This window comes from Durotheca rogersii (genome assembly GCF_024521655.1).
Source record: "Durotheca rogersii strain YMJ 92031201 chromosome Unknown GGS23scaffold_44, whole genome shotgun sequence".
NCBI lineage: Eukaryota > Fungi > Ascomycota > Sordariomycetes > Xylariales > Xylariaceae > Durotheca > Durotheca rogersii.
In genome coordinates, this window is record NW_026251275.1 from 143,962 (window position 1) to 156,690 (window position 12,729).

The following is a 12,729-nucleotide window of genomic DNA, read 5'->3' on the forward strand; positions in this document are numbered from 1 at the left end:
TTAAGTTTAACGCTACTCGAGTCGTAGTAGGTATTCTTAAGGAATATATTACTTAAGAAAACGAATTCCTTAAAGAAAACTATAAGAAAGCTATTTATAAGTAGGCGTCGATCCTAACCGAAGACCGAGGAGATTAGCTACTAAGGCTTAAGGTACGAACTCGAGAGTAATAAACGGTAGCGTATAATAAGCTCGTTTCCTAGTAAATAACGATCGAGGCTTAGGTTATAGCTACTAGTAAGTAGTATAGGATCCTTTATAGTTAGATTCTCGCATTTATTTCTATAGGTTTTCTTAAAGTAGTTAATATAGAGATATAGTTCCTAGACTTTAATCCGATTATCTAAAATCTCGTAAAGATCCTCCGTAAATAAATTACTCCTACCGAAGCCGCTACTAAGACGCTCGTTAAGCGAGAATACCGTAAGATATTCTAGAGAGTAAAGGTAGGTACTTATAATCCCGAGTAGTTCTACGTTATATAGTAACATGCCTTCCTTCGCGCTCGCGTTTATTACATTAACGAAATTAAAAGCGTTATAAGAGCAAAGGATTTCCTCGAAATAGTTAGGGCTAAGATTATAATCGATTAAGCTATACGGGTATTAATCGCTCTTATTAAAGTTAATAAACTCGGCGAGTAACTAAAGATCTTTAAGTAATTAGGCATCGTATTTAACGCTTTCGCTACCGAGAATAAGTAGAAAGGTAAATTAGGTTATAGAATTTTCGTAATAACCTACTAAGAACCGATTCTAGAACCGAAATTAGGTAATAATAGCGGCTAAGGAAAAGTAACGAGCTACGAATACCCTTATAAGTCTAGAGGTAAACCATATTTATAAGTAGTTCGTTCTTATGGAATCCTATAGAAATCCGTTACTAGTTAATCTATACGTAACTTAAAGCCGATCCCGGTTAATATTATACGAAAAATTAAGGCTAAATACGACTTACCTAAATACGCTAAGCTCTGAAATTAGATTAACCGCTAGGAATAGGACGTTCCCGTAAATAATATATTTAATAATCGCTCCGGGAACGGGAGAGGAAATAACTCTACTACCTAGCTAATTAATATTAACGTAATAATAATCGACCTACGTACTATATACCTATCTACTTAAACTAAGATCTATTTTACTATAGACTTAATCCGATACCTACTATCGGAGAGTACCGTCTTCGATAACTATAAAATAATCTACCTTATTAATAATCGTAATCTTCTAATAAAGGGATCGTTCGTTCCTACTAGAGACGGATAAACGGTCGAAGCTAGTACTACGAGCTTTCCTATTACTAATACGGGTCGTAAGATTATCGAGAAGTATATCTTGGATTAATCTAGTAAGCCTACCTTTAATCTAAAGCTTAAGGACGTCGTACTTATTAAAGATTTCTACGTTAATATTATCTCTAAGGCGAAACTTTATAGTATAGGTATTTAGTTTTACGGTTTAAATTATACTTTAAGGAATGGAACCCTTAAGAAAAGTACTATAGTAAGGAAGCTAGAGCGACGCTTTAACCTAGTCTTTTTCGAATTTAAGTAGTTCTTTTCTTACTCGTAAGTCCTACCCGTAATATTATTTATAATACTATCGAGTATTCTACGTAGCGTAGCGTCGATCGTAGTAATACCTTATTTCCCGGAAAGAAACGTCCGGTAGAGAAAATCGAAAGATATTACTAAACCGAGAAAAAACTCCGAGGTATTCTAGCACTAGCGAGTAAGGCATCTTAATTTTAAGGCGCTTAGAGCTTTCGTTAAAAACGCCCGGAACGTTAAGATTAACGATATACCTATAATTAAGTACGAGTATTATAGTTAAGCGATAGGTAAGAGAGTAATCTCGCGCCGTTTATTAATATATCGCTTGTTACGTCCTTTTTAAAAGGTATATTAGGATCTATTTAATTACCCGGAAGATTACGACGGGTTTAAGTAGCTTATCGTAATTAGGGATAAATTTAGCGGAATGTTATAGGTTAAGACCCTAGAAAGTAAGTAAGGTTTATTAGTAATAAGAACTCTTCGATTTTTTAAAAGATAGGTTCGGAAGTAATTCCGATTCTTAATCTATAAGATACGTTACGATAACGAACGCTTAATAATAAGTATTAAAGGTATATCCGGATATAAGATCTAAATAATAAAAAAGGGTATTAATCTCGAACTCCCGCCGGTTAATATTAAGAAGCTAACCGGTAGGGAGAAGAAAGCTAGATAGACTATTATCGTTAAGTCGATTAAGATAAGGATTAGAGTAAGGCTATTAAAGAAACTATAGCCGGAAACCGTTAAAGCCGCGGTATATTTAATTAATATTAGCCCTAGTTAAGCTTATAATCTTCGTATATCTTACGAGCTTTTAGATACCTAGTTTAAGTAGTACTTTAGATGGTATACTCTAAAGGTAATAAGGGAGCTAACGAGCGACCTACGACCGGATTAAAACGGTATTTATATATACGGATATCGCGTATATCCCTTGATAAAAGAACGTACCTAAGACCTTAATAAGAGAGGGTTTAAGGTAAACCTACGAACTTATATCGGATATTTAATAGGATATTATACTAGTAACCTATACCGAATTTAAGTTCCTAGGCTAGGTAGAGTAATCCTAATTAGGGATATGGTTTTTAACGAAGAAACGTTTTATAGCTAGATAAATAAACTAAAAGCTTAGTAACTCGAACGGGAAGAGATTAATTAAATAGATCTCTCGATACGTATAAGTAATAACGTTACTTAATTAATTATCGAAGTACTAGACCTATAGGATTCGCTCGTACTATTTAATCGAGAGCTAAGTAGCGAGCTAACTCCCCTCGGGAGTAGCGAGCCTACCTCGGGTAACGAAGATCTAGATACGACTTAGTCCGCCGGTCCTAGCTCGGGGAAGGGGTAGCCTCTAAAAGAAGAACTAAAAATAGATTCCGATAATTTAAAATACGAAACGGCTAGGTCTAAAGACGAATAACCGTAAGAGCTAATAGAATTATTCGAATTAATCGAATAGGAAATATAAGAATAACTCGAAGCGGAAACCTAGGAGAAATTAAACGAAAAAGCGGGTATACTTTACGGGCTCCCGAGTTTAAGACTTACTTTAATTATACCTACGGAAGCTACGGGAAGTAGGAATATTCCGATAAGGAGTATAGAGTAACTAAAGTTAGGTACGGTTATTAATAAAAGTACCGAAAGTCCGGAGCGGCGAATATACTTCGCCGACGGAATAGATACTCGGGAATAGCCTCTAGAGTAATTAACTAAAGAAACGCGTACTTCCTCCGAAGAAAAGGAGTAATATAGCTTATTTCCGTAAATTACTTAGCGTAAGTAACGCAAGAGAAAGGTCTATCCTCTTATTATCCGTTATAATAGAAGGAAGAGAGGAGAAAGCCCGGAAAGGAATAAAGTAATAGGTAGCTTAAGTACTAGAGTTTACGTAACATCGGATAACCTAACGGCTAGGAGTAACCTCCTAAGAGATCGCTAGTTCGACTTTATAATAACCTTCTAGCTTAATTAATTAGAAGGATAATAAATAAAGAGCTACGATAAATATATTACGCTATACTTAGTTTTCGTAATAGCCGTTAATTAAACGAAGGCCGAGCGATTAAGCGTATCGCCTAGTAAGATAAGAATTTACCGCGACGATTTATTTAAACCGCTAAAGATATAAAAGGACCTAGATAAGTATTTATTAAAAGAGCGATTTAAAGAAAACGCTAGATCTAAGATTAAGGCCTTCCTACGTATTAGAATATAGCGTATTATTAATCGCGAACGGGTAAGAATAAAGCTAATTCTATTAATATAGGTCTTCGATTATAAATTCGACGAAGATAATTTCCTTACTACCTATAAATCGCGCTTAATAGCGCGAGGAGATTTATAGCCTAAAGAGTTATTCGAGAGTACTTACGTAGCTACGTTAGTAGCGAAATCGTTCCGTATAATAATAATTATCGTAACTTAATTCGACCTCGAAATTAACTAATATAACATTAAAAACGCGTTCCTTAACGTAATAAGACCGGAGAGCGACCTTATACCTATAGAGTTATTAAACGGGTTTAAGGAAGAAAGAAAATACGCCTTCGCTATAAGAATAATATACGGGTTTAAAGATTTACCCCTACTCTAGTTTAAGGAAATCGAAAGTATCCTTAACCGCCTAGGACTCTAGAGCTCTCTAAAGGAGCCGTACTTATTCTATATAGAAAAACGAGAAGTCTTCGTACTAATATACGTAAACGATATATTAGTTATAAACCATAAAAGCTTAAAAGCGATAGCTTAAAAGGTAGCTTAAGGGTTAAAAGATACCTATAAAACGAAAGAACTTAAACCGGTAAAGTAGTATTTAGGGATTAGGGTAATACGTAATCGCAAAGTATAAACTATAACCTTAATATACGACGCTTATATCGAAAAGATTACTAAACGCTTTAAACTAGCGGATAATAATTAGTTTCCGATAATACTATTATTAATTACCGAGCTAGTAAAGTATATAAGCGTTATTTCGAAATAATAAGTTAAGGAATACTAGGAAAAAGTAAGGTTATTACTCTATAGCGTAATTATAATACGCCTAGACGTCGCTTTCGTAGCGTTTTAACTATCCTATTTCCTAACTAATCCAGGACCTTAGTATTTCAAAGCGATTAATTAAACGATTAAATACTTATATATTACTCGCTTCTTTAGCATAAGGTATAGGGATAAGAGTAATAGCGCTTAGGTACTCTTAATTAATAGTAACGCTTCGTTTATAAACGATTCTAAGTTAAAAAAGTCGTCTTAGGGATACGTAATATCCTTATTTAAAGGTCCGATTATATAAAAAGCCGCTCGCTAGGATATAATATCGATATCGACGATTAAAACTAAATTACTCGCATTAAAGTATATAACTAAAAAAACGATGGCTCTTAAACGTTTCTTTAGGGATATTACCCTAGAGCTAGGAAAACCTTAAAGGATATATAGCGATAATTAATAAACGATAAGACTAATAATAAGGAAGAAAGAAAGGATTAATACTAAGCTACGTTATATAGATATATAGAATATATAGCTACGCTAAGAATACTAAAAGGATACCTTCGAAATAATCTACCTCCTTATTAATTAAATACTAGTAAACGGACTTACGAAAGCTTTACTACGTTAATCGTTCGAATACTTTAGAATATTATTTAACCTATAGAACGCTCGCGAAAAAATGGTTATAATAATACTTAAAGAGTCGCCGTAAGTACTAACGGTACGTAAATTCTTCCCTTAATTAATTAATATATAGATATAAAACATTATCGCTATATAAAGATAGCTTTCTTTACCGCTAAATACCGAACTCGTACTACTTTTAGATCTTAGTATAGGAAGGCTACCTTAAGATAAAAAACTTAACTACGGAAATAATAAGTAAGGCCGGATTAGCGGGAGGTACGAGTATTAGCGGGTTCGTTTTAGTATTTAATAATCTTTTCGTATAAGCGGTCGGCCTATCGGTATAATACTTCGTATAGGTATTACTCGAAAAAGATAAGCGCGGAAACGCGAGCGATCTTAGATATTACTTCCTTAAAAGATTACTCTTCGTCCTCGGAAGTCTCCTCTTCCCTTTTCCTTCTTCTAACGTCTTTTATTTCTATATCTAACTCTTATTCGGAGGCGATAACGAACGAGGCTACGCTAGGTATTACGGTCGATAGGCTAACGAAGGCGTTACTTACGCCGGCTAAAGTAATAAAAGGACTAGTAGGTATAAAGCTAAGGGCGGGTACGGTAAGAACGGTCGATAATCCGGTAGCCGAAGGACTTACGCTTAACTAAGTAAATTAACCGGAGTTAGTTACGCTTCGTCGCGATTTTACGGTTTCGGAAACCGCGGGTATTTACTTCTTATTCTAATAAAAGGTTAAGAGTTCTTTTATTATCGTAGTAAGCTTAAGAGCTTATAAGTAACGTTAGTAAATATTAACTAACGTAAAATAAAGCTTATATATTAACCGAGGATTCGATACGGGTAACGATAAAATAAGTAGCCGATAAGATTAAAGCGTCGGTCCTATATAATATTAGTTCTAGACCTCGACGTACGAAGGTAAGAATACCTATAAGGATACGTAGGCGTAGCCGGATAAGTAGCGGTAATAGCGGCCGGTACTTTAGAAAAAATCGAAGTACTTTCTAGTAAACTTATTCTAAGCCGTATTACGTACGTAACTTAGGTAAGGAATTATACGGCGAACTCCGTACTTTCGATTACGGATAACCGAAGTAATTCCTAGGGCGACGGTAATAAAAGCGGAAGCGGCCGGAACGACGGGGATATTAAACGGAACCGCCGGAATAGCCGGGTTAAAGGAAGTAACGGAAACGGTAATAGCTCCGGGAACCGAGGAAGCGCTACGGCTTCGTTCCTATCCTCGTTTTCGTCTTACGATATTACTACGGATCGGTATAATAATAATAGCGGTCGCTTAGGTTACGCGAGTAACGGCGATATTACTAAAGGACGTAACTTAATATACGTAAATTTAAGCTCGGGTTTTACGCGAGGAAACCTTACGAGTAATTAATATAATTAAGCGGTCGCTTTCCTCGATTATTCCTTCGTATAAGGAAAGGAAGTCTTCCTCGGAAGACTCCTCCTTAAAGGATTCGTCGGTAGAGACCTTAATAACTCGGGATACGGTACCTTAAGGAGCGCGAGTTACTAAGGCTTAGGTACGTTACGTTAAAGCGCTAGGTATAATTATATCGACGTCGCCTTCGTCGATAAAGAGGTCCTTAAGGGGCTAAGCGATAACTAAGGCCCCGGACCCGGGAGTAGAAGGTACCCCTTTACGACGGGCTTAATTACCGGCCGAAGTTCTAACGCTATTTCCCGTACGTATACGGAAGATAAGAGGCTAGGTATTCGCGGCGGAAAGGCCGAGTACCTTTTACTCTAGTAAGGCTACGGTACCCTAAAGCGCTAATACTATCTTACGAAACTTTTAAGTATCGGATATATTAAGAGATTATTAATTACGGTATTATATTACTACCGGTAAATAACGAGTAGGTAATAAACGGATTATCTCGAATAATTCCTTACCTATTAATATAAAGTAATTAACGATCGCTTTATCGTCTTAGGATATTCTAATATTAAGAGTAATATATTAGTTATAAATAATAACCCTTACCGCGATAGGTTAAGATATTATCCTACGGTCGCTTAATAAAAGTATATTATAACTCGTATAATACGTAAGTTACGCTTTACGTAAATTATAAAGGAAGTAAACTTACCTTACGATAATAAATTAACGAAGCTTTATTAGTTATATTAGCTTACGATCGCGTAATTAATAGAATTACTTAATTATAGTTAGGTATATATACCTATAATAAATAACCTAAGGAAGAAAGGAAGAAAAAGAGGTACGCTTAATTCGAGAGCGAGAAATCCGAGATATATTTATATTTAACCGCCTTCGTAAGAGAAACGGTAGAATCGGTTAATATGGGTAACGCGCGCGAGCGCGCGCGATAGTAATAAAGGAAATTAAATCCTAGTATTAATACTAGAGTTACTATTACTATTATTATTATATTATTTATATAGCTAATTACCGCTTAATCGAAAGCGAGTAATTATACGAATAATTATACGAGTAATTATTTTCATTTATAATAGACTATAAAGTACTAAGTAAGGGATACGAAGAGTATATAACTTAGGAGAAAATACTACTAGTAATAAACCGAAGTATATACGGATAAGGGGACATAAGGGAGCCCGAGATAGGGTACCTAGTAGTCGATTAACCTTAACGAGGTATAGTAAAACTAGGGAATAACCCCTTAGGCTATTATCGTAAGTAAAGGACTATAGTTAACCTTACTATCGTAAGCTTAACTAGGGGGTATATTACGTAGGCATATACCCCTAGTAGGAACTACCTAGCTTACCTAAGCTAGCTAAGTACTACTATATGTACCTATAAATCGCTCTATACTCTTTAGTAGCTTTCCTTCTTTTCTAGTTAGTTAATATATACCTTCTTACCCTTATTCCATTACTTTCCTTGCGAATAACCTATTAACCTAAGCTTAGCTCTCGCCAGCTACGTAACATATAAATAAGCCGTCTATCCGATCGAGGTTTACTTTAGTTACGCTAAGGGACTCGTAGTTTCTTCGCTATTAAGGCTACTTCCGTTACTTCCGGTATTCTAAGCCGTTTTATAGCCGTAATCTTTATATTATTTTTATTACCCCTTTCTTTTGTTAACGCTTACGGGGGAGTATTTAAAAATCCCGTTCTTTATCGGAATCGGATAGTTCCATAATACGGGGAAGGGTTTCCTTCTATCGCATAGTAATATCGATTCTAGTCCTTTTATTAGGTAATAGTTCGGGCTCCTTTCTTCCTTTCTTTTCCGATAAAACCTTCTTAAGTAATATAGGTAAGTCCCGTCCTTCTAAGTCCTTTTTTACGAAGTAAGCTAAGGTTTAGTAATTATCCCTTCCGTACCGCTAATAAGCTTTCTTATCCTTTTTTCGCTAGTCGATTACGGCCTAGTTAATTCTAGCTAAAGCCTTCTTATTACTTATCTATCGTAGGTCCTTAGCCGGTACGGGTTTCTTATTTTCCTTGCTTTTACGTTCGTTTACCGGTTAACCTAAGCGGAAGCGAGTCTCTTTTACGGGTTACCTTTATTACTAATCCGCCTTCGTATATTCTTTTTACGAAGCGGATCCTCCTTTTCCCGAAATCCCTAGGTTAGTTATTATGTTTTTATAAATTTAGCCGGTTTCTTTAATTATTCTAAGGAAGGCTTCGTCGCTTTCGGGGATATTATTTAGTTGTAAATAAACTAACTTAGTTATTTCGTCGGGTAAGGTACGGGCGATATAATTTTAGAAGGTAGTTCCGGATTATTAAACGACGTCGTTAAGGTTTATAAGCTCGGTAAGATACTAAGAGATATCTCCTTAGTACTTAAGTTCCTATATTTTTTTAGAGTTACGATATCGTTCGGCGGGGTCCTTAAATCGTTCTTAAAGGGCTTAGGAATATCCTACTTAAGTATCGACGATTATTAACCTCTTTACTTAGGTTAATCGTTATTAATACTAAAGCTAGGCCTTTTCGGTAAGTATCGATCCTATTTAATTAATCTTTTAAACGTTCCGGGTAAAACTTTCTTTATAGGTCTCGAGGTAGGACTTAACCTTAATTTATTATAACCGGAACTTAGCTAAGTCTTTATCGTTATAAGCCGTAGGCTTAATAAGGTATATTAAGTTAATCGTTACCGTAATACTTCGTCGATTATTTATAGCTTTAATTTAAGCCCGAACTATACGTTCTTCGGCCGGGTCGAAAGGCTTTTAAGGTTCTTTATAGGCGCCCGATAGGCGTCGCGGCCTCTATAAGTCCCCGGATTCGGAGTCGTCCGAGTTATCGGAATCCCTTAGGTCTTTTAAGGTATTCCGCGGGATCCTTAGCGGTTACGGTAGTCCTTACCCGGCTCCTCTTAATATAAAGGCGTTTATTACGGCGTCTTAGAAACGGGCTCTAACGCGCGTAACGATACGTTTAGCCGCGGCGTCTTAAAGTACGCCGTTAGAAATAATCTTCCTTATTTTAGCCTCGCTATTAGTATACCGTCCTATAGATACCGTCGTAAGGCGAGTAACCGGTATAGGGATAAGTATTCGAATCCTTTAGCTAGCTTTAGCTATAATAGATTCGATATCCGTTAATTTATTACTTAATCGTCGTTATTAATATTCCTTAATTAGATTAGCGGCGTAAGCCTTAAAATCGTTCTTAATTAGCTAAGTCTTTTCCTTTATAGTCCCGGGGATAAGATATTCCTTACTAAGGATTTCGTTAATCTATTTATCCTTTTACGTAACTTATACGCTAACGTCCGTTATTAATTTATTATATTTTTCGCGTAATTAGATTAAGGCCCGTTAGTTTTAAAGGGCGGCGTTTCTAAGTTAGTTTACGGCGGCGGTTCGTGCCTTATCTTATCGGGTAAACTTAGCTACCGTTTCCTATACGTTCTAAGCGAAGTAGGTATTTTATTCTACGACCTACTTCTAGAACTCGTAGATCTATATCTTCGTAGTTCGGATACCGGTTACTTATATAGCCGTAGCGGTTTAATAAAGCTATCGTAATTATTCGTATTATTTCTTTAGGATCGTATTTTATCGGTATTTTATATCGACTTAGTTAATTAATATCGCTAGGCTTTAATATACTTATCCTATTTACTTATATAAATCTACGATTTACTACGGCGGATTACGTATAATTACTCCCGAGTTCGTAATCTCCGGAGCATTAGCTATAACTACCTCGTATTCTTAGGGTTAATATACGACGAGGGATTTATCGGTCGGTTCGGGGGTCGCTTCTAACTAGGACGCCGGAGGGATTCGCTATCGTTCGGCGTCCTTTGCCTTTAATTTTATTATAGCGGCCTTTAGTTTATTAATCGTAGCTATTATTTAGGCTACTTCCGCCATAAAGATCGACGCTAGCCCGGAGGTAGTAATCCGCGGGAACGGGAACGCTTATAGCTCTTCCGTAAAGGGCCTAAGTTAATCTAGTAGTAACGGTATCGAGGCGGCGGCTACGTATAACGTAAACTTAGGCGTAGGTTTTTCTTATTATTAACTTATAATAAAGTTATAAGGTTAAAAGTAATATAAAATTATCTATAACAAAGGGATTTACTTAAAATAGGTTTAATTTAATTAATAATTCTATAAGGGGTCTCTTAGGTCCTTACTTTTCTTAAGTTTCCTAGTCTTATTTTTATTTTAATATATTCCTAAAGTACCTCCGTACTTTGGTATCTTAGTACCTTAATACCGAAGCTATCCGTAGCTTATCTAGGACTTTTCTTGGTAGGTCGCCGAGACGGCGACCTTAATGCCTGATATTATCCTCCTAACCTTTATGACCTGATTATTAGTGCAGGGCTCCATCCCCGTGTGACAACCTGGAAGCTTGGACCGGGCTACGAATTGTTGAAAAGGATAGCGAATATGACTTATGCCTTGTCATCCGACTAATGGCCGACGTTGCGAGCGACCCGGATCCATTTTGGCTCCCCAGGGATCTCGGCAGCACAGGCGAGCTACAGGACAGGCGCCGGAATACTCTCGAAATTTTCGCAACTCAGTTTACTGGGGCCCTAGAGCAGATGTATAATCTGAGTGGCATTCCTCTCGTGTTCTATTCCTGATGACTGGGTATTTCTCTATAAAGGATACCAGCTTCAGGCAAATCCATATGTAATACTACAATCCGACCCGAACGGTGGCGGCGGCAACCACGGTTTCTCCTCCTTTATGCTTTCGGAGTTGATGGGCCAAACCAAGCCCGAGGTTACTTCTCTCCATTCATCAGATGAAAAAACGTAGGTACATAAGCCGCGGTCTCGGTCTGAAGCCTGCATACGCCTGTGCTTTCAATGCCCTTACGTCGCTCGACCTATGTATCAGCCACTACTCTAAGAAAGGGAACGACCTTGATAACGTCCTGCCGTGCTTGGCTTCAGCCACAGCGCTACGGCACCTGTCGTCGTGCTTCGAAAGGTCAACGCCGGATCCCGGTCTGACATTCATGGACGACGTGTTCTTGCAATGCTCCTGTCCTCAACTTAATTCATTGCAGTTTGTGAGTATCGGGCTGCAGAAGAAGGCGTTTGGAGGTTTCTGCAGAAAGCAACTCCAGGAGCTTACGACATTTGACCTTTTCTGTGTGCAAGACGACTATTCTCGATATATAATACAGAACGAGAGGCAAGCCAAACCTCCAACTAGATTCAATCGCGATTACGAGTAACAATCCCGGCTATGCTGCCGTAGCTCCCGGGACACACCCCCCCCCCCCCTTCCCTTTCGTAAATATGGAATCATCTCAAGCGTTCGGCGTATACGGCGATCCCCTTCCTGGACGTGAGACTGAAATTATAACGGCGGCCTCCATACGTGACCACTCTTGTACGTCGGCTGCCTATTTACACTCGAAACTCCAAGAGATTCAAGGCGAAGACGACGAAGACGACGCCAGTAGCGATGATAGATGGCATTTCAAAGGAAGCCGCCCCAAAACGTATTGGGCCTGGGGCAAGTTCGCCTGGAGTGAGGAGGGGAGTTTAAATGATTGATTTCCATAAATTTGAGACTTAATATTACTAGCAAACCGAGGCTGCGTATGTTGACACCGAAACGACCCGCTGGCTTTCCACGAATAGAAACGGCATCGCCGCTTACGGCCCGGAACTGCTAGAGTATCTCTCGGATTGGGGTTTTGTGATGCCGGGGATGTGGTAATGCCGACGCCGTACTGCTTTGACCTTTATATGTTTAGCAACCGAAGACTGCTAATGGGGAGGAGTGACCACCCGAAGGCGCAACGTTTTACTCGCCGGATGAGGACCCGGGGCTGGGTAGGCAGATATGAGCCTATTGTCAATACTAGAACGGACAGCTCGGCGTCGCAAGAACGAGGCGAGACCTTAAGTGGTTGCGATGCGATGAGGGTTAATATCTACAAGAAAGTAGACCCCCGTCAACCTTTTATCCCCTAGATCCTATAATACATATCATCGAGCCTCAATTTTCACCACTACAGGTCCGTTCAACATCGAGTAAGCCTCACACCATCCCGAAGC